The sequence below is a fragment of the Theobroma cacao genome, chromosome 10, assembly GCF_053813885.1.
Source record: "Theobroma cacao isolate CCN51 chromosome 10, ASM5381388v1, whole genome shotgun sequence".
Taxonomy (NCBI): domain Eukaryota; kingdom Viridiplantae; phylum Streptophyta; class Magnoliopsida; order Malvales; family Malvaceae; genus Theobroma; species Theobroma cacao.
The window spans coordinates 951002-977292 of NC_142648.1; the positions used below are offsets into that span (position 1 = coordinate 951002).

The 26291-nt window shown below is 35.1% G+C and overlaps 5 pseudogenes; all 5 read right to left on the minus strand.

Moving 5' to 3' along the window:
- Window positions 1-3615: 3615 nt before the first annotated feature.
- LOC148760221 (receptor-like protein kinase FERONIA pseudogene) lies at window positions 3616-4940 on the minus strand (annotated as a pseudogene).
- Window positions 4941-8767: 3827 nt separating this feature from the next.
- LOC18585878 (receptor-like protein kinase FERONIA pseudogene) lies at window positions 8768-10002 on the minus strand (annotated as a pseudogene).
- A 2122-nt stretch (window positions 10003-12124) lies between these two features.
- LOC108663786 (receptor-like protein kinase FERONIA pseudogene) lies at window positions 12125-14165 on the minus strand (annotated as a pseudogene).
- A 1439-nt stretch (window positions 14166-15604) lies between these two features.
- Window positions 15605-17181, minus strand: LOC148760222 (receptor-like protein kinase FERONIA pseudogene; annotated as a pseudogene).
- A 1044-nt stretch (window positions 17182-18225) lies between these two features.
- LOC108663787 (receptor-like protein kinase FERONIA pseudogene) lies at window positions 18226-18972 on the minus strand (annotated as a pseudogene).
- Between the last annotated feature and the right edge of the window lie 7319 nt (window positions 18973-26291).

The following is a 26291-nucleotide window of genomic DNA, read 5'->3' on the forward strand; positions in this document are numbered from 1 at the left end:
AACACGAAAATTTTCATGTCTTAACGTGTCAGACAAGACAAATAAGTTTAAAACACATTTAAACACGTTTAAACACGTTTACTTAATCGTATTATCGTGTTTAAACGTGTATACGTGATTAAACGTGTATTCTTGACACGTTTATTAACCTATTAAACATTAATAGTTAAATACTATTTTAACCTTATATAAATAATTTTAAATAATTATTTGATGTATATTTTAACCTTATATATGATAATGAATTTATATATGTTATTTATATTAAATTTTATTATATTTGATGTTATTATTATTTTTTTTTGTTATAATTATTTTTAAAATTATAGATTTTAAATTTAAATAATAAAATTATATTTAATTGTAAATAATTTTATTTTATCGTGTTAAACGTATTAATTGTGTAAATCTTGTTAAACGTGTTATTAATTGTGTCGTGTCGTATATTGACACATTTAATAAAAGTGTAAAACGTGTTAATCGTATCGTGTCGTGTTACACGTGTATTAAACGTATATGTATACGTATTTTAAATTTAAGACACGAATATTAAACGTGTCTGACACGTTTAAGACACGAAAACATGAATTGTCAAGTCTACCTTCAACCATATTGCCATGCATTAAATATTGCTTGCTCTTCTAAAATGTTGGACCACCCTTTTTCTCTACACAATTAATCTAGTTGACTAATTCTTTGTTTGTTTATTTATAATTCCAAAGATTTTTGTCTGAAATACCAACCATCGTGCCATGCATCCCCATAAACAAACAACCTAAAATACTATTAATATAATATATAGAGATTCGAGAAAGGAGATTCAATCTTGACTTTTTAAATCAAAGATACATACATTTATTATTAAGTAAAACAATCAATATATTAAAAAATAAAAAATATATAATTATTTAAGACTTATGAGTAGGACAAGAAGGAGCGAAAAGATATCCAGACCTTACAACTCCACCAAGAAGCAAGAAAGGGCCAAGAGTCCACAAATTAATAATGTGGTTAGGTGGTCCAAACTAGGAAGAAGAAACCATCAAATCACAAACATAGCTAAGATATGAGCAAAAAGAGTGAGATTTATAAAGTATGTTAGTTATATCAAAGAGGATTAGGAGGAAAGATTAAAGAGTGAGATAAAGATGTAGACATTGTCAATATACATGATAAAGGATTCAAAAGTAATAGGGTATAAAGAGGAAGTGGGGGAAAGCAAATATCTTGGGTAACTTACTAGATGATATAAATTGTTTGTGAGGATTGCAAAGGGACGTTTAACTTGTTTTCAAGCTTTCTTTTCATTTGGTTGATGGCGAAAACATCTTGGTGAATGAAAGTGAGTCTAAATCTTAACATTTCTAGGAAAATCTGAAGCATCCATTGAGAAAAAATAGTGGTTTCTGCAAATTGTGGTAGGAAAGGTGCTATGGTATCTAACTGATGCTGCGAATAGCAGGAATTTTGGGTGACTATTTCGTTCTTCTGCTACTGATAATGGAAGTTGCTTGGGGATGAGCTGTGTTGTCCTAGTTTTGTTTTATTCCTTTTCTTCAGGCTGGATTTCAACAGTTTAGTACCGTTTATGGAGTGCTGTCTTGCATTTCTTGTATGGGGATTCTGCTTCTCTTACTTTTATGGTTGTAGTATGGTGTGTTGAGGGGGATTTCTGCTTAATTTGGTAAGGGCTAAGCCCTGCAAAAGTTGCAAATCCAAACAATGAAAAAATGGGGGCAATTTCATTCAAATCCCCACTTGATTTCTAGAAAGCAAGCTTGAAGAACGCTTCACATTATCACTTAGCATAGACCCAAAAAACAAAACAAATAAAAAATAATAATTAAAAAAAGAAATTTGTATTGATAAAGATATTTTTTAATTCAATCTAAATTAAACTTATATTCATAATTAACTTTTTTTGGTTTAATTCCAAAATGAGCGCAATTCTTTTAGATTTTCAACATGGCTTTAATCGTCCATATTCAAATTGTGGTCAGAGACGGGAATACAAAATGCTACTTTTCCATACTTGCATTCACCACGAGGATCATGATCCCTCATTTCAGAGGCTGCTTTCTCTTGCATCTCCAATGCAAGTTCTGGCATCAGCTCCACTTCACTCATGTCTGGCCGTGTATCTCCCTTAAAATTGATACAGCAATAAGCGATATCCACGAGTATCTATTTTTTTTTTTTGGAAAGGTAAATTTATTGAGCCACTGCAGCCCACAAATGCCATTACAAATCAAAGGTTGTCTGCCAAAGACTTTCCATGGCATATCATGGAGACCGCTTGCTCGGGCAAAGAAGAATCTGTACAGCAGGCAAAAGAAGCTGCTCATGAATAAATCGACAGCGAACGGAGAGATCAGAGTCAAAACAGAGCAAGCTCACATTGCCTTAAAAACAGAGCGGCAAGAGAGCACAAAAAATAGGCCTATACAATCACCTAGACAAAGTAAACCTGGGAACTTGGACAAAAGGAAAACAGAAACATCAGCAGCAGCTCAAAAAGATTAGCAAGCCGGACGCACCATGAACCAAACAGTGAAAGAGCCATAAGCGGAGAATCAAACAGTAGAAGCTCTGACATTCCTCAAAGCGGCGGACTGTCAGGAGAAGAGCCGTAGGCAGAGTGAAGCAAAGAACGGACATCACGACCAGCCAAAAAACCAGACGAGAGGCAAGACCTATCCACGAATATCTTGAAACACTCTGGAGCTATCCTCCCTTTCAGATATGGATCAATTATATTATAAATGATTCCTTTGCCAATGCACCGACGGACCCAAGTACTTAGATCTCGTTCATCCTCGTCCAATCTTAGATCAATGACTGATCAAAGGAGAAAGAAGCAAGTCTGGGTCTGGATCTGGATTGATATTTGTGGTGTTATCTCGTCAAGGAGAAGTCTTGCTTGACTTTGCTTTAATCATTCATGTACTTTCACCAGAGTTGAAGACTTTGCCTTCATATCATCACTGGCAAGAAAACTCTAAAGGTAAAATGTCAAAAAAACCCCATCACAGAAGACTTGGGAATTGGAATGACCCTAATATCTTCATCAATTTCAAAATGAGAAACTTCTTTTGAATTAAATGATCACATCCTACATGACTCGTAAGCCCCTGTAGGTGACACAAAATTGGCTGTCATTTGTCTCCCAAACTTCTCCTGGTGCCGCCTGCTTATTAGGGACTTTTCTTCTTTTCTACCCCCAAATCTAAGAATGTGCAAACCTGTCATAAAATCCCTCCCTTTGCATGCTTTTCAAGAAAGTTTCAATATAAAAACAAACACATCATATTCCAAGGGCAATAATCTTCACATGGGCAAGACAAGTGGAACCCTGATTCTTTATGTAAAATGAAATCCAGGCTTTGCTTCTTCCTAAACCAGGGCCAAGAAAATATCAAAACAAAATCCATCATTTTTAGTAGTAGTATTTACTAGAGCAAGCTTGAAGAATGCTTCACGTTATCACTTAGATTAGACTCGAAAAACAAAAGAAATATGGATTGATTAAGAAGTGTTTCAAATTTATATTTATAATTGACTTGTTTTGATTAATCACAAAAAAAAATATATCGTTAAGTAATCTAAACTAAGATCTAAAAATTCAAGTCAACCATCTATAGATTCAAATGATGAACTGCTGTTTACACGCAAAATGTGGTCAGAAACAGGGATAGAAAATGATATTTCTCCATACATGCATTCACCATGAGGATCAACATCCTTCATTTCAGAATCTGCTTTCTCTTGCATCTCCAATGCAAGCTCTAGCATCAGCTCCACTTCACCCATCTCAGGCCGTCTATCTCCCTCCTCACTGACACAGCAATAAGCGATGTCCACGAATATCTTGAAACACTCTGGAGCTATCCTCCCCTTCAGATATGGATCAATAATATTATAAATGGTTCCTTCACCTATGAAATGGCGGACCCAATCAACTAGATTTACTTCATGCTTGTCCAAGCTTAGATCAAAGACCTTTCTAGCACACAACACTTCAAATAAAACAACCCCAAATGAGTACACATCACATTTCTCTGAAAGTTCATCTCTTTTGGCATACTCTGGAGCCATATAACCGAGAGTACCTATTGTTCGTGATTCTATCTTTTTCAAAGCTTTTGACATGTTATATGAAGGTTGTGGACGCATCTTGGACAACCCGAAATCAGAAAACTTACTAACCCATTTATCGTCCAAAAGAATATTGCTGCTCTTGACGTCACGGTGAATTACAGCATGCTTTGCTCCAGTATGAAGGTAATGCAATCCACTAGCTGCACCAATACATATCTCTAGCCTCTGTTTCCATGGGAGTGGATCATAACCACAACCATAGAGATGATCACCGAGTGACCCGTTGTTCATGAATTCGAATACAACGATCTTCTCGTCCTTATCATTGCAATACCCGATCAGAGACACGAGATGTTGGTGGCACAGCTGGCAGAGCAACTGCACTTCGTTTTGGAACTCACTGACTGCATATCGTGCTGAATCTGGTCTGAAGCGTTTGACAGCAACAACGTTTCCATCATCAACAATCCCTTTGAACATATTTCCAAAACCACCTACACCAATAAGAGATTTTGGATGAAAATTGTTGGTAGCAGCTTTGATCTCGGTTAGAGAAAATTGACGGTAAATTCCCTCAGGAAGAGCTGCTATCCTTGCGTGCTTTTCATTTCCCTTACTTATTTCTGGTTTTCTATTGCCTGCTCTGAAGCAACTCGGAAGAAAATGTGAAGGATTTCCCATGGGGGTAAATAGTGAAGGAGAGAGGAGCAAGTCAGATCTGGATTGATATTTGTGGCGTTATCTCATCAAGGAGAAATCTTTCTTGGCTTTTCTTTGTGCTCTAACCATAGTTAAAGGCATTGCCTTTATGATCATCACCGGCAAGAAAAATCTAAACGTAAAATGTCAAAAACCCCCATGGTGGAAGACATGGAATGACCCTAATACCTTCATCAATTTCAAAGTGAGAAACTTCTGTTGAATTAAAAGGTCACATCTTGCGTGACTCATAAGCCCCTATTGGTGACACAGCTAATTGTCTCCAATTTTGCACAACTATTAAAGATACTAGTGTTCCAATCTTTTTGCCACTCCCCAAATCTAAACTGTGCAAACCTGTCATAAAATCCTTCAATCGCTTTTCAAGTAAGTTTTTATGTCAAAAACAAACACATCATATTCCAATGGCCCTAGTCTTGGCATGGGCAAGACAAGTGGAACCTTTATTCTTTATGTAGAAACAATCCAGGCATTACACTTGACCAAGAAGCAAGAAAAGGCCAAGAGCCCCAAATTAATTAATTTTCATTATTACTTTCTTGTTTGCATCTAAGTCAGCTCTTTCTGAGGGGAAATTATCTGATTAGGTGGTCCGAACCAGGAAGAAGAAACCATTCAATCATAAACATAGATAAGATATAAGTAAAAAGAGTGAGATTTATAAACTACAAGTGAGATAAAGATTTTTGGTTCAAGTTGATTATTATATTTCTTTTTGAAACTTTAATTTACAAGTTTTTTTATTTTCAAAAGATTATAAATTCAACATTTTATCGTCCTATCAAATCGATATAATAAATATACATTATATTATTAAAAATATCCTAGCTTTTGAAATTTATGAATAAGTCACATAATCTAGATTATTATATACTAACAAGAAAGAATAATCTACATTATTCTATCAATATGTATATCTTGGATGACATCATAGGTGACATAAATTTTATAGTCAATTTTCAAGCTAAAAAGGTGTGTGTGGTAAGCCTTGCAAAAGTTGCAAATACAAACAAGGAAACAATGGGGGTAATTTCATGCAAATTCCCACTTGCTTTCTAGAAAGCAATAAAATATATCAAAACAAAATCCATCATGTTCTATAAGAAAACAAGACCCTATTCTCTCCGTGTGTAAGTCGTGGGCATCTTCCATCTCAATCCATTCCTTAGCCTCTTCTCAGACTTCATTCACAAGGCAAAACACTGGCCACAATTTTCTTTTTGTAGTATAGTAGTATTTTCTAGAGCAAGCTTGAAGAATGCTTCACTTCATTACTTAGCATAGACCCACAAAATAAATTAAAAAATATAGATTGATTAAGATGTGTTTTAATTGAATTTTAATTATATTTATCTTAATTGATTTCGCTTCGAACATCCTGTCACGTAATTTCTTACATCTACGACATATTTTTATCAATGCAAAATGGGATTTTCTTTCTTTTTTTTTACGCAATTAATTTTTATTGGTATGATTTCTTAAATTTTTTGTGCTACTAGTATTTAGGTTTTTCAACTTTTAGATTAAGTAACAAGGACAAAACTTTACCTGTTTTGAAAGAGTTTGGACACCAAATTCAAGTTAGGGGTGATCAATATATACTCTTTGGAGGAAGTTTCCCTTTCACACTCACTCTCAAGATATCTCTCTGTCTTTTTTTACTTGTACACTTTTTGGAGGAAATTTTCTGATGTAATTAATATTAATTTAATTTTTTTCATATATTGTAAATTAATCATTGGATGATTAATTTTTCCTTGTTGCTTTTCTTTCTCACCAAAATTATCATAACCCTTGGGATGAAATTTCAAACTATCCTATTAAAAATGACAAAAAAAATATTAGAGAAAATAAATATAAAATTAATAGAACATTAGGCATATTAAGAAAGTTTTGGCTTGGAAAAGAGAGTAATTAAGGGGGGAAACACTACACCAAAACACTATGAACAAACCTAATTCTAACACCCATTGACACAAAATTGGGAAAAAACAGCCCTTACTCCTTCATATATTTGGATTTGGTAGCATGAACCATGAATCGAAACCCATACAGACAGAACATGGAAGTAGCTTTTCAACATTGTTCGATAAGCTATAACCAAAAGAAGTGTCTAGTCCAAGCCTTATGGGTATTGAGAAAAATCTAAAACCTTTGTTTGTTGGGTGAGTTAAAGTACAAGCCGGTCTCCAAATGGGCTCCACAGGTTAAAGTGTGGGAACCATTATTTAACAAATGTGTGTATGTATGTACCCACACAAAGCAGCTTTTGGTCATGTCGTTTTGCAATCTGTCTACAGTGCACTCCATCATACCAAGTCCCCCCTGGTGTCTCCTTCACCTTGTCTCTAACACCTTCTTTCGTTCCTTCTTTCTTCACTTTGTTGAAACGTTAGTTGTCAGATTAAACAGCCCTACCTTCTGATATTGCAACCTCTAATCCATTCTTCTTTTATGTTTTAAGTATCTACCATTCCTTCCCTTTTAGACCTCATCCACAAGCATTTGCCACTTGACCACAAGCTTTTCCTCGATTTAACTTCAACTTCATGTTTCTTAATCAGAATTGTCTGCTAAACATGTAATTCTAACTGAATTTACAGATTGGGTTTTATGAGTTTGTGTTAAGAAAGAAAAGGAAATGAAAAAGAATCTTTTATTAATTTTATTCATCAAGGAAATGGAACCAGTTATCTCATATTTATCTTTTACTTGAATGTCTAGCACTGTTGATCAGTCTCTTTTGCTGTTGGAGGTATATTTTAGCAGGCAGTCACATCACAAATTCATAGCTCTTCCTCCCCCCAAAGAAGGAAATGGCCTGCTGGCTTCTTGAATGGGTTATCTCCATTTTCATCTACAGTCATTTTCTGATATTCAACTTTCCAGGGTTTTTTTGGGTCTTGAACTCTCAGCTTTGCAATGTAGCGGCTGCTTGACTTTGGTTTCATGACAGACTTCCATGGACTACAAGATGGACGAGGGACCAATCTAAAGAATGATTAATCACTTAGCCACTCATTTTCTTGTGTGAAATCCAATGAATCTCATCAAAGATGGGAACATAGCAATGACGTGTGGTTTCTGGAGCAAAATGTACGTTGGTAGAAGCGATTATAAAACATATGAATCAAGGGGTAGATATGGGAAACACTACACCAAAACATATGAATCAAGAAAGTTAGAGCATCTTTAAATAGGGCGAAAGGAGTAGATATGGGAAAAAATTGGGAAGAATAATTAATGAAAGCATTGCATATTGACATCCATTGATGGCCAATCCACCCACCAAATGGAAAAAGAAAAATGGGATACACGTTTGCATTGTCTTATCCAACCATCCTATCCAATTTTCCAAACAATAATCAAGGAAGAAGATGAGAGCTATGAACTAAATTTTCCCATACCTTTAATTATTGTTGGTAAAAAGTGTTACATTCATAGATGAAATACATAGATTAGTGTCATTTATGATTACAGGTCGACAAAGAATTGAGTAAAAATCTTAAATTAGAGTTGTAATATTCGTTCTATTTATATATTTTAATGTACCCGTTTTTCAATGAAATGTAATTACGGTCATATTTTTTTATAAAATGTTTGTTGATACTAAATTCATGAATAAATAAGTTGGTACGGTTAGAAAGTTAAAAATTATTGAAATTAAAAAAGGAATTAAAAATGATTTTGTAAGTTCACTTTGAAGATTAACTTAAGAATTGTATTATATACAATAAAATTTCAAACAAAATGTTTAAAAAGCTTTATATAGTCAAAAATATGAGCTCCAATAGGCTGAAAAATTCAAACTTGCCCACGTCAAAACTTATAGGCAAAGTCCTACCTGAAAAAGGTGTTGTATCAAATGTATACATCAATGGCTGCTTTCTCCCCTAACATAGACTTAACTGGTTGCAATTTTAGACTACTTCTACAAGGAAAACATGTATAGGAAGAACAATTTTTTTTCTTTGGAGTTGTTAAAATTTTAAACTGGTATCAATATCACAAACTGTAGTCAGAAACAGATATAGAAAATGATATTTCTCCATACATACATTCACTATGAGGATCAATATCCCTCATTTGGGAATCTGCTTTCTCTTGCATCTCCAATGCAAGCTCTAACATTAGCTCCACTTCACCCATCTCAGGCCGTGTATCCCCCTTCTCACTGATACAACAATAAGCGATATCCACGAATATTTTGAAACACTCTGGAGCTATCTTCCCTTTTAGATGTGGGTCAATTATATTATAAATGGTTCCTTTGCCTATACAGTGACGGACCCAATCAGGTAGACGTAGTTCATACTCGTCCAATGTTGGATCAACCACCTTTCTAGCACACAAAACATCAAATAAAACAACTCCAAATGAGTACACATCACATTTTTCTGAAACTCCAAAGCCTCCGAGATACTCAGGATCCACATAACCGACAGTACCCGCCAATCGTGAATCAATTCTTTTCAAAACATTTGATGTGTTAGAGTATGAAGGTTGTGGACGCATCTTGGAAAACATTAAATTAGAAAGCTTACTAACCCATTTGTCATCCAAAAGAATATTGCTGCTATTGACGTCACGGTGAATTACGGCATGCTTTGCTCCGGTATGAAGGTAATGTAATCCACGAGCTGCACCAATACATATCTCTAGCCTCTGCTTCCATGGAAGTGGATCATAAACAGAACCGTAGAGATGATGACAGAGTGTCCCGTTTTTCATGAGTTCATATACCAGGATCAACTCGTCCTTATCATTGCAGAACCCTATCAGAGACACGAGATGTTGGTGGCGCAGCTGGCAGAGCAACTTCACTTCGGTTTGGAACTCATTGAATACAGCCCGTACTGAATCTGGATTGAAGCGTTTGACAGCAACAACGTGTCCATCATCAACAATCCCTTCGAACACCTTTCCAAAATAACCAACAGCAATAAGATATTTTGGATGAAAATTGTTGGTGGCAGCTGTGATCTCGGTTAGAGAAAATTGACGGCAAATTTCCTCAGGGAGAGCTGCAGGATATTGTATCCTGGCGTGTTTTTCGTTTCCCTTACTTATTTCAGATTTTCTATTGCCTGCTGTTCTCGTAAAGACTTTGAAACAACTTGGAAGAAAATGTGAAGGATTTCCCATGTGGGAACTAGTTAAGGAGGACGAAGCAAGGTTGGATCTGGATTGATATTTGTGGTGGTATCACGTCAAGGAGAAGTCTTGCTTGACTTTGCTTTAATCATTCATGTGCTTAAACCATAAGGACAGACTTTGACTTCAAAATCATCACCGTCAAGAAAAATCTAAGCTTAAAATGTCAAAAAAGCCCATCGTAGAAGACATGGAATGACCCTAATACCTTCATCAATATCAAAGTGAGAAACTTCTTTTGAATTAAGAGAAGGTCACATCTTGCATGACTCATAATCCCCTCGTGGTGACACAACCAATTGTCTCCAATTTTCACAACTAAAAAGATTTTTTTTTTTTTTTGAAAAGTTATAATCTTTTGCCACCTCCAAATCTAAAATGTGTAAACCTGTCATAAAATCACTCACTAAGCTTTTCATGAAAGTTTTAATATCGAAAACAAAGACATCAAATTCCAATTGCCTTAATCTTCCCATGGCCATGGGGAAGACAAGTTGAGGCTTGACTCTTTTATGTTTTGCTTCTTTTTTCTGAGAAATTATTTGGTTAGGTGTCCGTTTTAGGAAGAAGAAACCATCCTTCACAATCATAGCTAAGATATGAGCAAAAAGAAGATGAGATTTATAAATTATATTAGTTATATCAAAGAGGATTAGGAGGAAAGATAAAAGAGTGAGAAAATTTTTGTTTGAGTGATTATATTTTTAATCTAATCTTAATTAAATTTATATTCATAATTTACTTATTTTGATTAATTAAAAAAATTGTATGGTTAAGTCAATTTTAAACTAATATCAATATCACAAACCGTAATTAAAAACAGGAATACAAAATAATACTTCTCGGTACATATATTTACCATAAGGATCAACATCCACCAATTTGGAATCTGCTTTCTCTAATGCAAGCTCTAGCATCAGTTCCACTTCACCCATCTCAAGCTGTGTATCTCCCTTTTTACCAATTACAGCAATAAGCAATGTCCACGAATATTTTTTTTTAAAAAAAGGTGAATTTATTAAGCCACTGCAGTCCACAGGTGCCATTATAAGTCTTGAGACTGTCTGCCAAAGACTTACCATGGCATATCATGGAAGCTGCTCGGGCAAAGGAGCAACTATAAATAGATGATATTATAAATAGTTCCTTCGCCTATGCACCCACAAACCCAATAAACTAAAAACTTTTCATCCTCGTCCAATGTTGGATTAAAGACTGGTTTAGCACATAACACTTCAAAGAAAACAACCCCAAATAGGTACATTTCACATTTTTCTGAAAGTCTCCGATCTTCATGATACTCTGGGTCCATGTAACAGTAGGATGTGTTTTATCATTCATAATAATCCTAATCTTATTATTAAAATTAAACATATTATTTTTAACTCAAATTTAAGGCTTTTCTGCTCAAAGTTTCTTTCTTTTCAAATCTATTTCATCTATAAGCATTCAACTACAACTTTCTCTAAAATCAATCAACATGAAAAATAAAATAAAATCAATTTTCCTTAAGAATCCATATTTTGTTAAACACTTTTCATTCTTCTTCTTCAATACAAATTCTTTTCTCTTTTCATTCAAGCGTTTTATCAAAGAAATTTTGTGCAGTTCTTTAGTAAACTTTACCCAACATGAAAAGACCCCAAAAGAGTTTCTTCTTCTTTCACTTTCCTCGGGTTTTTCTAAGTAACCAAACTGACTTAGAATCAAATTCTCACCGCCGGCTTCTCTTTGAATTGTTCTGAAAGGAAGTATTACGGCAAACTTCTTCACGCTCTTCGCTTCAGAGTTCCGTCGTTTTGCAAGCAATTACGCGTCGTTTCATTCCTTTTGCCATTCAACCAAATTTGCCTTCTGGGCTTTCGCCTTGGGTAGACAAAACGCTCCGTATCGTCGTGGTTGTTTTGGGCTTAGCCCAGAGTACCTGCGCATTTGGGCTAGAGCCCATGATCTTTCCTTCATGGGCCATATTTATCAAGCTTTCTTTTTCTCGAGTTGTTGAATTTAAAAGGTTGAAACGTATCTATTTAGAATATTATTTATTAAAAAAATCAATTATTTAGTTATTAACACCTTGGTGAATGAAAATGAGCCTGAATCTGAACATTTCTAGGAAAATCTGAAGTCATCCATTGAGAAAAAATGGGGTCAATTTCCATGCAAATCCTCACTTGATTTCCAGAAAGCAATAAAATATCAAAACAAAATCCATTATATTCTATAAAAAAGGAAGACCCCATCCTCTTCAATCCATGCCTTGGCCTCTTCTCACACTTGATTCACAAAGGCAAAAAAGTGGCCATAATTTTCTTCTTCTTTTTTCGGTAGTAGTAGTATTTTCTGAAGATGCAAGTGATGTACTTCTGGAATACAAATCCCCTGCCTCGGCTTCAGACTCTGATGTACTGTTGATACTGTCTACACGCAAACTGTGATCAAGAACAGGGATACAAAATGATATTTCTCCATACATACATTTACCATGAGAATCGAGATCTACCAAATCGGAATCTGCTTTCTCTTGCATCTCTAACGCAAGCTCTAGCATCAGCTCCACTTCTCCCATGTCAGGTCATGCATCTCCCTCTTTATGAATGCAGCAATAAGCAATGTCTACAAATATCTTGAAGCACTCTGGAGCAATCCTCCCCTTGAGATATGGATCAATAATATTATAAATGGTTCCTTCGCCTATGCACCGACGAACCCCTTTCAATAGATCTAGGTTATCCTCATCCAATATCGTTGTACCCACGACTGATCTAGCACACAACACTTCAAATAAAACAACCCCGAATGAGTACACATCACATTTTTCTGAAAGGTCACCATAAATGGCATACTCTGGAGCCATATAACCGAAAGTAAAGATATAAAAAAAATTATGTTGTTACAATTTTAAACTGGTCTCAATATCACAAACTGTGGTCAGAAACAGATATAGAAAATGGTACTTCTCTATGCATACATTCACTATGGGGATCAACATCCCTCATTTGGGAATCTGCTTTCTCTTGCATCTCCAATGCAAGCTCTAACATTAGCTCCACTTCACCCATCTCAGGCCGTGTATCTCCGTTCTCACTGATACAGGAATAAGCGATATCCACGAATATTTTCAAACACTCTGGAGCTATCTTCCTCTTCAGATGTGGGTCGATTATATTATAAATGGTTCCTTTGTCTATACACTGACAGACCCAACCAAGTAGATATTGTTCATTCTCATCCAATATTGGATCAACCACCTTTCTACCACACAAAACTTCAAATAAAACAACTCCAAATGAGTACACATCACTTTTTTCTGAAACTCCATAACCTTTGAGACACTCAGGATCCACATAACCCTTAGTACCCGCCAATGGTGAAATAATTTTTTTCAAAAGTTTTGACGTGTCAGAGTATGAAGGTTGTGAACGCATCTCGGAGAGCGTGAAATTAGAAAACTTACTAACCCATTCATCGTCCAAAAGAATATTGCTGCTCTTGATGTCACGGTGAATTACGGCATGCTTTGCTCCAGTATGAAGGTAATGTAATCCACGAGCTGTACCAATACATATCTCTAGCCTCTGCTTCCATGGGAGTGGATCATAATCAGAACCATAGAGATGTTCGCGGAGTGTCCCGTTTTTCATGAGTTCGTATACAACGATCTTCTCACCCTTATCATTGCAGTACCCGATAAGAGACACGAGATGTTGGTGGCGCAACTGGCAGAGCATCAGCACTTCTTTTTGGAACTCTTTGAGCGCCTTTTGTGCTGAATCTGGTCTGAGGCGTTTGACAGCAACAACGTTTCCATCATCAACAATCCCTTTGAACACCTTTGCAAAATAACTAACACCAATAAGAGATTTTGGATGAAAATTGTTGGTAGCAGCTTTGATCTCGGTTAGAGAAAATTGACGGCAAATTTCCTCAGGAAGAGGTGCTGGATATTGTATCCTAGCGTGCTTTTCATTTCCCGTACTTATTTCTGGTTTTCTATTGCCTGCTGTGAAGCAACTTGGAAGAAAATGTGAAGGATTTCCCATGGGGGAAAATAGTGAAGGAGAAAGGAGCAAGTAAGATCTGGATTGATATTTGTGGTGTTATCTCATAAAGCAGAAATCTTTCTTGACTTTTCTTTGTCCTTTAACCATAGTTAAAGGCCTTGCCTTTATGATCATCACCGGCAAGAAAAATCTAAACGTAAAATGTAAAAAACCCTCATAGTGGAAGACATGAAATGACCCTAATACCTTCGTCAATTTGAAAGTGAGACACTTCTCTTGAATTAAAGAAGGTCACATCTTGCGTGACTCATAAGCCCCTACTGGTGACAAAACCAATTGTCTCCAATTTTGCACAACTGTTAAAGATACTAGTGTTCCCATCTTTTTGCCACACCCCAAATCTAAAATGTGCAAACCTGTCATAAAATCCTTCACTTGCTTTTCAAGAAAGTATTTATGTCAAAAACAAACACATCATATTCCAATGGCCCTAATCTTGCCATGGGCAAGACAAGTGGAACCTTGATTCTTTATGTAAAAACAATCCAGGCCTTACACTTGACCAAGAAGCAAGAAAAGGCCAAGAGCCCACAAATTAATTAATGTTCATTACTACTTTCTTTGTTTGCATCTAATTGAGTTCCTTTTGGGGGAGAAGTTATCTGGTTAGGTGGTCCGAACCAGGAAGAAGAAACCATTCAATCACAAACATAGATAAGATATAAGCAAAAGAGTGAGATTTATGAACTACAAGTGAGATAAAGATATTTGGTTCAAGACATCGTGAATATATTAGATTATTAAAAATATCTTAGCTTTTGAGATTAATGAATACGTGGACATAATCTAAATTATTATATATTAACACGAAAGAATAAACATATTATATTTAACTCCAATTTGAGGTTTTTCTGCTCAAAGTTTCTTTCTTTTCAAATATATTTCATCTGTAAGCATTCAACTACAACTTTCTCTAAAATCAATCAACATGAAAAATGAAAAAAAAAAATATTTCCTTAAGAACCCAAATTTTGTTAAACACTTTTCATTCTTCTTCGTCAATACAAATTCTTTTCTCTTTTCATTCAAGCCTTTTATCAAAGAAACCGTGTGCAGTTCTTTAGTAAACTTTACCAAACATGAAGAGGCCCCAAAAGAGTTTGTTCTTCTTTCACTTCCGTCGGGTTTTTCTAAGTAACCAAACAGAGTTAGAATCAAATTCTCACCGCCGGCCTCTCTTTGAATTGTTCTGAAAGGAAGTATTACGGCAAACTTCTTCACGCCCTTCGCTTCAAAGTTTCCTGCTTCAGAGTTCCACCGTTTTGCAAAGCAATTACGTGCCGTTTCATTTCTTTTGCCATTCAACCAAATTTGCTTTCCGGGCTTTCGGCTCGGGTAGACAAAACGCTCCGTATCCTCTTGGTTGTTTGGGGCTTAGCCCAGAGTATCTGCCCATTTGAGCTAGAGCCCATGATCTTTCCTTAATGGGCCCTTTTGTCAAGCTTTCTTTTTCTCCTGTTATTGAGTTTAAAAGCTTGAAACGTATCTATTTAGAATATTATTTATAAAAAAAAAATCAATTATTTAGTTATTAGCACCTTGGTGAATGGAAATGAGCCTGAATCTTAACATTTCTAGGAAAATCTGAAGTCATCCATTGAGAAAAAATGGGGGCAATTTCCATGCAAATCCTCACTTGATTGCCAGAAAGCAATAAAATATCAAAACAAAATCCATTATATTCTATAAAAAAGGAAGACCCCATCTTCTTCAATGCCTTGGCCTCTTCTCACACTTGATTCACAAAGGCAAAAAAGTGGCCACAATTTTCTTCTTCTTTTTTTTGGTAGTAGTATTTTCTGAAGATGCAAGTGATGTACTTCTGGAATACAAATCCCCTGCCTCGGCTTCAAACTCTGATGTACTGTTGATACTGTCTGCACGCAAACTGTGATCAGGAACAGGGATACAAAATGATATTTCTCCATACATATATTCACCTTGAGAATCGAGATCCACCAATTCGGAATCTGCTTTCTCTTGCATCTGCAATGCAAGCTCTAACATTAGCTCCACTTCACCCATCTCAGGTCGTGTATCTCCCTTCTCACTGATACAGGAATAAGCGATCTCCACGAATATTTTGAAACACTCTGGAGCTATCTTCCTCTTCAGATGTGGGTCGATTATATTATAAATGGTTCCTTTCCCTATACACTGACAGACCCAACCAAGTAGACCTACTTCATACTCGTCCAATGTTGGATCAAGCACCTTTCTAGCACACAAAACTTCAAGTAAAACAACTCCAAATGAGTACACATCACATTTTTCTGAAAAGTCACCATGAATGGCATACTCTGGAGCCAGATAACCGAAAGTACCCATCACTCGTTCTGAGTTCATTTTTTTCAAAGCTTTTGACGTGCTAGAGTATGAAGGTTGTGAACGCATCTTGGACAGAGCTAAATTAGAAACCTTACCAACCCATTTGTCGTCCAAAAGAATACTCTTGCTCGTGACGTTACGGTGAATTACTGCATGCTTTGCTCCGGTATGAAGGTAATGTAATCCACGAGCTGCACCAATACATATCTCTAGCCTCTGCTTCCATGGCAGTGGATCATAATTAGAACCATAGAGATGATCACGGAGTGACCCGTTTTTCATGAGTTCGTATACAACGATCTTCTCGTCCTTATCATTGCAGTACCCGATTAGAGGCACAAGATGTCGGTGGCGCAGCTGGCAGAGCAACTTCACTTCGGTTTGGAACTCATTGAGTGCATCTCGTACTGAATCTGGATTGAAGCGTTTGACAGCAACCAAGTTTCCATCATCAACAATCCCTTTGAACACGTTTCCAAAATAACCTTCAGCGATAAGAGATTTTGGATGAAAATTGCTGGTAGCAGCTTTGATCTCGGTTAGAGAAAATTGACGCTGATGGTAAATTTCCTCAGGAAGAGCTGTTGGATATTGTACCCTGGCGTGTTTTTCATTTCCCTTACCTATTTCTGATTTTCTATGGCCTGCTGTTTTCGTAAAGACTTTGAAGCAACTTGGAAGAAAATGTGAAGGATTTCCCATGGGGGAAGTAAAGAAGGAGAAACGAGCAAGTTCGGATCTGGATTGATATTTGTTGTGTTATCTCATCAAGGAGAAGTCTCACTTGCCTTTGACTTAAGCATTCATGTACTTTAACCATAGTTAAAGACTTTTTTTTTGGTACATCATAGTTAAAGACTTTGCCTTCATGATCATCACCGGCGAGAAAAATCTAAACATAAAATGTCAAAAAATCCCATCATAGAAGACATGCAATGACCGTAATACTTTCATCAATTTCAAAATGTAAAACTTCTTTTGAATTAAATGATCACATCTTTCTTGACTTGTAAGCCCCGGTAGCCTGTAGGCGACACAAAATTGGTTTGTCAATTGTCTCCCAAACTTCTCTTGGTGCCGCCTGCTTATTAGGGACTTCTCTTTCTTTTCTTTTTTTTTAGAGTTCTTGATCTTGAATGATGTTGAGACTGAGATTTATTTATAATGTCTATAGGAGTTTCAAGCTGATTTCAGACTAACAGACTTTAATTGATACTCATATATTATTGTTTATTATGAATAAAATGATTATTAGTATTCAAAAAAAAATTTATCTCCAATTTTTACAACTAAAAAAAATAATAATTGTGTTACAATCTTTTTGCTACCCCAAATCTGGAAATGTGCAAACCTGTCATAAGATCACTCACTAAGCTCTTCAAGAAAGTTTTAGTATCAAAAACAAAGACATCAAACTCCAATGGCCCTAATCTTCCCATGGGAAGACAAGTGGAACCTTGATTCTTTTATGTAAATTAAAATCCAGGCCTTCCAGTTCACAAAGAAGCAAGACAAGGCCAATTAGAGCCCATAAATTAATTTCGATTTCTGTTTTCTGGTTTGCATCTATGTCAGCCCTTTTTGCTTGTTTTTTTCTGGAAAATTATCTGGTTAGGTGTCCGTTTTAGGAAGAAAAAACCATCATCACAGTCATAGCTAAAATATAAACAAAAAGAATGAGATTTATAAACTATGTTAGTTACATCAAACAGGATTAGGAAGAAAGATAAAAGAGTGAGAAATATTTTGTTTCAGTAGTTATTATATTTTTTAATTTAATCTTAATTAAATTATTATTCATAATTGACTTATTTTGATTAATTAAAAAAATTGTTATTAAGTAAATTTTAAACTAGTATTAATATCACAAACTATAATCAGAGACAGGAATACAAAATGATACTTGTCCGTACATACATTTACCATGAGGATCAACATCTACCAATTCGGAATCTGCTTTCTCTTGCATCTCCAATGCAAGCTCTAGCATCAACTCTACTTCACCCATGTCAGGCCGTGTATCTCCCTTCTCACTAATACAGCAATAAGCAATGTCCACGAATATCTTGAAACATTCTGGAGCTATCCTCCCCATCAGATATGGATCAATGATATTATAAATGATTCCTTCGCCTACGCACCGACGAACCCAATGAATTAGAAATTTTTCATCCTCGTCTAATGTTGGATCAACGACTGGTCTAGCACACAACACTTCAAATAAAACAACCTCAAAAGAGTAAACATCGCATTTTTCTGAAAGTTCACAACCCTTGGTATACTTTGAACCCACATAACTCGGCGTACCCACCATTCGTGAGTCGATTTTTTCCAAAGCTTTTGACGTGCTAGAGTATGAAGGTTGGGGACGCATCTTGGACAATGTGAAATCAGAAAGCTTACTAACCCATTTGTCGTCCAAAAGAATATTGCCGCTATTGACGTCACAATGAATTACCCCATGCTTTACTCCGGTATGAAGGTAATGTAATCCACGAGCTGCACCAATGCATATCTTTAGCCTGTGCTTCCATGGGAGTGGATTATAACCAGAACCATAAAGATGATGAAGGAGTGCCCCGTTTATCATGAGTTTGCATACGAGGATCATCTCGTCCTTATTAGCCCTGTCCAAGGGCGGCTTTCGTATGCAAATTACTTGACTACTTGTCCAATCAGGATTTTGACCAAATTATATTAAAAACAAAGGCGGCTGCTCCAACTAAGAAAAAAAATGGGAATTCGTTGATATAAGTATACATTTCCATAGTTAGGCTCTTGGGGCTTTCTCTGTTCTCTAGCCGCCTGTCTTTCCTGCAAGCAGGTTAAGATTTTTGTAATTGTACAGGAACTTCACCACCAAAGCTTGTGGTTTATGCCAATAACGTCTTTGACCAACATACTCTAAGATTTTGGTTGGGCATACTTTCTTTAATTCGAATAAATAACAACCGCTTTTCAAAAATATATATATATATTTTTATGGTCAAATTAAATATATAATTTATAAATAAAAAATATGGTGTGATTTTGTTTAAACATGAAATTTCACATGGTAATGATCACCATTGATCTTTCTTAAGACTTGTGTCAAAACATAAATTTTATTCATAGTATTCTATATTTATAAAAAAAATAAAAATCGAGTAAATTTATCTTTCCAATCATAATATTGCTCACGATCAAGTGAGACATGAATGAATTAAAAGAAAATCAAGTAAATTTAGAATTAAAAATTAGAGATCATTTGTAATTTTAAATGGAAAATTATAGCATATATCCGATTTATAGAAATTAGATGCAGAGAATTGGAATTTCTTGGCTCTTTTGTCTTTCTGTGAATCTTCCATCTTAATCCATCCCTTAGCCTCCATATACTTCATTCACAAGTAGTAGTGTTTTCTAGAGCAAGATTGAAGAATGTTTCAGGCTATCACTTAGCATAGAACCAAAAACACAAAAACAAAAATGGATTGATTGACATTTGTTTTAATCCAATCTTAATTAGATTTATATTAATGTGTTTTAAACTAGTATCAATATCACAAACCGTGATCAGAAACAGGAATACAAAATGATACTTCTCCATACATACATTGACCATGAGGATCAACATCCACCATTTCGGAATCTGTTTTCTTGTCGTAACGTGCGGGTCCGGGAACCCGACCGCTAGACGTGAAGGTGAAAACTCACTAAAAAAAAATTAAACTAGGAGTCGCCACCAATCTTTTTTTTTACTAGGTGCGATTGACCACCTATTGACTCGATTTTAATCGATGCAAACTTAAATTAATTTTAAGCCCACCGAAAAAAACCTTAAACCGGTCTATAATTTTCTGGATCTAGGTTCGGGAGTACGGTTACGCCCGGGGAAGGATTAGCACCCCTTGGACGCCCGTTCCATGAACGGTACCATTTTTAGATTATCCTATTGGGCTTTTATTTTTTAATTTCACTAGATTTTCTTAATTATTATTTTTATTTTATCTCCTATTTAACCTAAAATGGAATGCAAATGGGTGGCGAGATGAAATGCATGGCGTGAGATAAAAAATGCCGGACAAATGACCTTTTGTGGAGGATATTTTCCGAATCCGCCCATCATACCGGTGGGACTCGGGATATTCTCTCACCTAGGGAATTATCCGAGAAACTCGCCTTCGCAAATTCGACGAATAATTCCCGTCTTCGGGTCATTGTACGTTTTCTTTTTAAAATAATATTTTTGTGCATAATGAACCTAATTCGGGCAAAAGCCTTTTATTGAAGATGGTTCTCGAGCCCTCCCATCATACTGGTGGGACTCGAGGACATCTTTTCACCTAAGGAACTTTTCGAGAAATACCCGCCTTCGCAGGATCCTCGAAAGATCCCATCATCGGGGCTTAAACTCGAAAACAGAAATATTTATATGCAATGATATGTATGATGCAATACATATATGCTATGCTAATGCAATTATCTATATTTTTTGTTATTATTAATTATTTTTATTTTATTATATATTTTATTATCATATTTCCTATTCTTATTTCTTATTATTATTATTTTTTTTATCTTTATCTTTACATTTTTATTCTAAGTTCTTATGTTTTCCATTTATACTTAGACAAATTGCTTATAATTCTATATTATTTTAGTGAATAAAAATTATATATTTTTTATTATACTATTTTTATTTTATATTTTTTTTATATTTTTATTATTATATATTTTTCATAAGCAATCTTTTATTCAAACCTAATGCCTAAGATCTTACTTCATATATATATTATTATTATTATTTATCTTTATCTTCACATTTCTTATAGTTTATGCCACTTAATGCTCAATATTTAATTTTGAATTAGTTATTTTTTACTATTATATATTTATTTATTTTTATTTATTTAATATCATGTATATTGTATTTTCAAATTAGTTATTTATTATACGTTTGAATTGTTATTATTTTATCATTTTTTATCATTTAGTATTTATTTATTATTTTTATCGAGTAATTTTTTTTTGTATAATCAAACTCTTTATTTATTAAGAATTCCGGAATCTTGAAATCGAGGCCCTCCCATCGTACTGGTGGAGCCTTGATTCGGATTCCGAGCCTAGGGAACATAAGCTCGGGATTGCGACTTCTCGCATCCCGAACGATTATCCCATCATCGGCATATTATTTTATTAATCATATATATATTTTTAAAAGAGTTAACTTTCTAATATTGATTCTCATACCTATTTTATTATTTTAACGCTTAACCTAATAATTTTTAATTTCTTAATTTAATCTTTTAGCCTACCATTTGTTTCATTCATTTATATTATTATTTTATTATTGTTGTTTTTGTTATTTACCTATTTTTTTTATGTTTTCTATTTTAATGATTTTGATTGATTTTGATTTTTTTATATATTTACATTATCATGTTTATTATACTATGTTCCCATTATCTTACTAACAAAAGGCTACATATATAAAAAAAATCATCATAACCATCACCAACAAAAGCCCAAGATTTAAAACTTACCCAAGATTCAAGCCCGACTTAGCCCAGTACGCATCAGTCTGGCAGAAAGCCCGTGAGCATGCCCCAAGTATTCAGCCTTCCTGAGCCAAAACGCAGTCGTTTTGAATGCCCTTGAGCTGCCCAATCTTATTCCCCAAAAACGACACCGTTTTAGCTTTCAGTTCTAACTATAAAACCCATTCTTCTTTCTTTTCTTCCCATTTCTTCCTTTCACTTTCTCTCTCTACCTATAAACTCTCTGACTTCTCTCTACACTATTCCTCTGTTGGATTTCTCCTCCTCACGCCGGCGAACTCCCCTTGGCCGTCAATCTGCAGGAGACCTCACGCCGGCGAACTCCCCCTTGCAGCCGATCTGTAGGTGGTCTCACGGGTTCCCTTACGGTCGACTTCCCCAACCGGTGACGTCGCTCCTCACCTGGATCGGCTCTTCCTTCCAGCGTCGACAGATCTGGTGGCGCGATGGTCGGGCTCCTTCTCGCGTCGGCGAATTCCTCCTTGCGGTGTCGGTCAAGTCGGCTCTTCCTTCCAACGTTGACAGATCTGGTGGCGCGATGGTCTGGTCCCTTCTCACGCCGGCGAACTCCTCCTTGCGGCGTCGCTAAAGTCGGCTCTCCTCAACCGGCGACAGATCTGGTGGCGCGACGGTCTGGTTCCTTCTCACGCCGGCGAGCTCCTCCTTGCAGCGTCGCTAAAGTCAGCCCTCCCCAACCGGCGACAAACCCTCAGCCGCAATCGGTCCTCTCTGGCCGGACTCCCCTTTTCACTCTCACTGAACACGTTTTCTCCTTTTCGGTTATTTTTTTTGGATATATCTCTTCGATTTTTTTTTGTGGATTTTTTAGTGTCTACATTTCTCTTGCATCTCCAATGCAAACTCTAACATGAGCTCCACTTCACCCATCTCAGGCCGTTTATCTCCCTTCGCACTAATACAACAATAAGCGACATCCACAAATGTCTTGAAACACTCAGGAGCTATCCTCCCTTTAAGATATGGATCAATGACATTATAAATGGTTCCTTGGCTTATGCACTGGCGGACCCAATCAGCTAGATCTAGTTCATACTCATCCAAGCTTAGATCAAAGACCTTTCTAGCACACAACACTTCAAATCAAACAACCCCAAATGAGTACACATCACATTTTTCTGACAGCATACCATAAAGGGCATACTCTGGATCCATATAACCGAAAGTACCCACCATTCGAGAGTCTATTTTTTTCAAAGCTTTTGGTGAGTCAGGATAAGAATGTGGACGTATCTTGGACAACCCGAAATAAGAAAGCTTACTGACCCATTTGTCGTCCAAAAATATTTCGACGTGAAGTGAACTCTAACACAACCCCGGGAGTTACCCTCATCGCCTCTACAACCGGAGTAACTATGAAACCGGGTTTACCATGCCCCTCTAGTAGGCAATCCATGGAAACTCGTCACTGCAGTGACTAAACTCATCAATTTTAATAAAATTTCGACAGAATAATGTGGCTTTTATTTATTTACCCAGCCTACATAGTAAAAACAGCTTACATAAATTTTCAATGCAATTTATCAAATATAACCACCTATACTCATATTTCATCAGCCATTCATAAGAAAATATATATTTCAAAATAATTAGCAACCTCCAATTACTCAATTTCATAATCAACACAATATATTTTTATTTGTCACATTTATTTCTAAAACATCAAAAATTCCGTTTTAATCTCGTTTTCATTTCATAAAATACATAAAGAGCATTTAAAAATAAACTCTAGATAATTTACAATAATAATAAGTTTACTCACCGTTTGTACAGATGAAATGCTTCCTAGGTGCCCCGATCACTGTTGGTCAAGTACGACTTCCTTGCCTTTACCGGAAGGCTCTCCTCCTAGACACATTGCAAAATTTACCCAATTCACCTCATGGATGCTGAATCACTATATAATTGACTTAAAACCTATACTAATGCATGGTATGAAATGCAATAGCTTAAAATGGCTTAAACGCGGTATTAACCTATTTTTGGCACTTTACCCGTTAAATTGCTAACGGGCTCTATTTTAGCTCTAAATTATCCCATTTTCTCTCCAACATTTCTAACCATTAAATATCAGCCAATAACCTTCTAAAATCACCAAAATCAGTTCACTTTACTCGTTGAAAAATTCGGCCAAAAATGAGACATTAACTCGGTAAATTTTTCACTTTGTTTTTCTATCACATTTAACCATTTTTCATCATTTTCTCTTCATTTCTCTTAGAATAAAAATCAGTTCATCATCATTGTACATCAATGCATATTCAGCCAAGGGTGGGTAATGTGAAAATTTCATGCTTTCTTGCCCAATTTGATTTCTATACACATTTAACTAACTAAAACTATCAATTTAACTAAAATTCAAAACATAAAAATTTCAAATTCCTCCCCCTTGAATTTCGTCCAGCCCTTGATATCACTTTTTGATCTCTCTCCTCAAGCATGCTAAATGGAAACAAAGGCATAAGAAAGGTAGAAATCAAGCTAAAATCGAAAAATCTTACTGTTAGACGCGTAAACGGTCGAAAAACGCGATTTTCCCTTTGAATTTTCTAGTTTTCCTTTGTTTTTCTCTTTTCTTCCTTTCCTCTCTAGTTTCTCTCTTGTTCTTTCCTTATAGCCGGCCAGCACTTAATATGGGGTTTAAATGGACTGACTTTTTATTAAAATAATATTAAATCATTAAAAAGTGTCATGTGTCACTTTTTCATTGACCCATTTTTAAAATTTCGTCTTTTAAACTTCAATTTTTCACCACTTAACATACCATAATTGTTCATACCAAAAATAAATAAATCCTATGATTTTGACAAGTTTTGGGTGGTGAAAATTACGGTTTTTACCTCGAAATGATAAAATTACCGTTTTACCCCTATGTTCTGAAAATTGTCGGAATTGAAAATTTTCACTTCCTATCATTAAATTATACTCCAAAAAGTTAATCTTGGTCAAAAATTTCACTCCATGATCAAATTATTATCTTAGGTGGCAAAATGACGATTTTTGCCCCTGAACATCAAAATTTTCAATTTTACTCCTAATGAACCCTCGAACTCCGAACAATCGTTTTTAGTCATTCCTGGACTATAAAATATTAAATTTCATCCTACAATTCCTATTTGAACTAGTTCGAGGTTAAATCAACTCAAGTGTACCGTTAGGTACGATACCATGTTTCGTCTATTCTTAGGTGTTTTCCTAGCATAATAACATGCTACTCAGTGCATGTATGTCATAACATGTGTTTATAGGATCAGATTTTACAAAAAATATGGTATGATTCTGTTTAAACATGAAATTTCACATGGTAATATTCACCATTGATCTTTCTTAAGACTCATGTCAAAACATGAATTTTATTCATAGAGTTCTACATTTATAAAAATACAAAAATTGAGTAGTTAATAAGTATTATTAGAAAAGTTGTTAATGTAATTTTTATATTGAATTAAATAAATATGATATTGTGAATAACGAATTTCCAAAATTATTTTTTATTGTGTAATCTAAAGTAGTATTAATAAATTAGATGGTCTACATTTAAAATATTGCTTGATTTTTCAGGAGTTGGATTTTGGTAGCACGTGTTTGGTGAACCCTAGTCCTTCTTGCCTCAAATTGGTTGATTTTTTTTATTATATTGAATTAATTATGGATTAATTTATTGGAAAAACTTGAATTAACTTAGCTAAGCATCAATAATATGGCCTAATTTAAAGACCACTAGGGGCTAACCTTCATCAAATATTGCTTGCCCTCTTAAAATGTTCCACCTCCCTTTTTCTTTACACTATTAATCTAGTTGACTAATGCTTTTGTTTATTTATAATTTCAAAGAGTTTGGTCTGAAATAATGTCATACCCACATAAACAAACAGCCTAAAATACTAAAATACCCATAAAAAGACAAAAAAAAACCATATAAATAATATATTAAGATTTGAGAAAGAAGACTTAACATGGACATTTTAAATTAGAGATAGTTATATTTATTATTGAGAAAAATTATCAACATATAAAAAAATAAAAAAAAATTAAGGCTTATGAGAATGAAAATAAGTAAACTGTTACCTTTCCAAGTAGATTATTAAACCCAAAGGAGAATTAATTAAAAGAAAAATGAAAAGGAAAGGGAAGGAAAGCAAAACTTGTCTTGAATTAAAAGGTCACATCTTACATGGCCCCTCTCGGGGACACAAAATTGGTTGTCCATTTTCTCCATAACTTTCACAACTAAAAAACTTTGTATTAAAATCCTTTTAACTTTAATTTACAAATCTCTCGATTTTAGAAAATGTGTAGATTAAGGTACAGGACCACTAATTGACAATATTGTTTAGAAATGTAAAGATAAAAAAAAAAACTATGCTGTTAC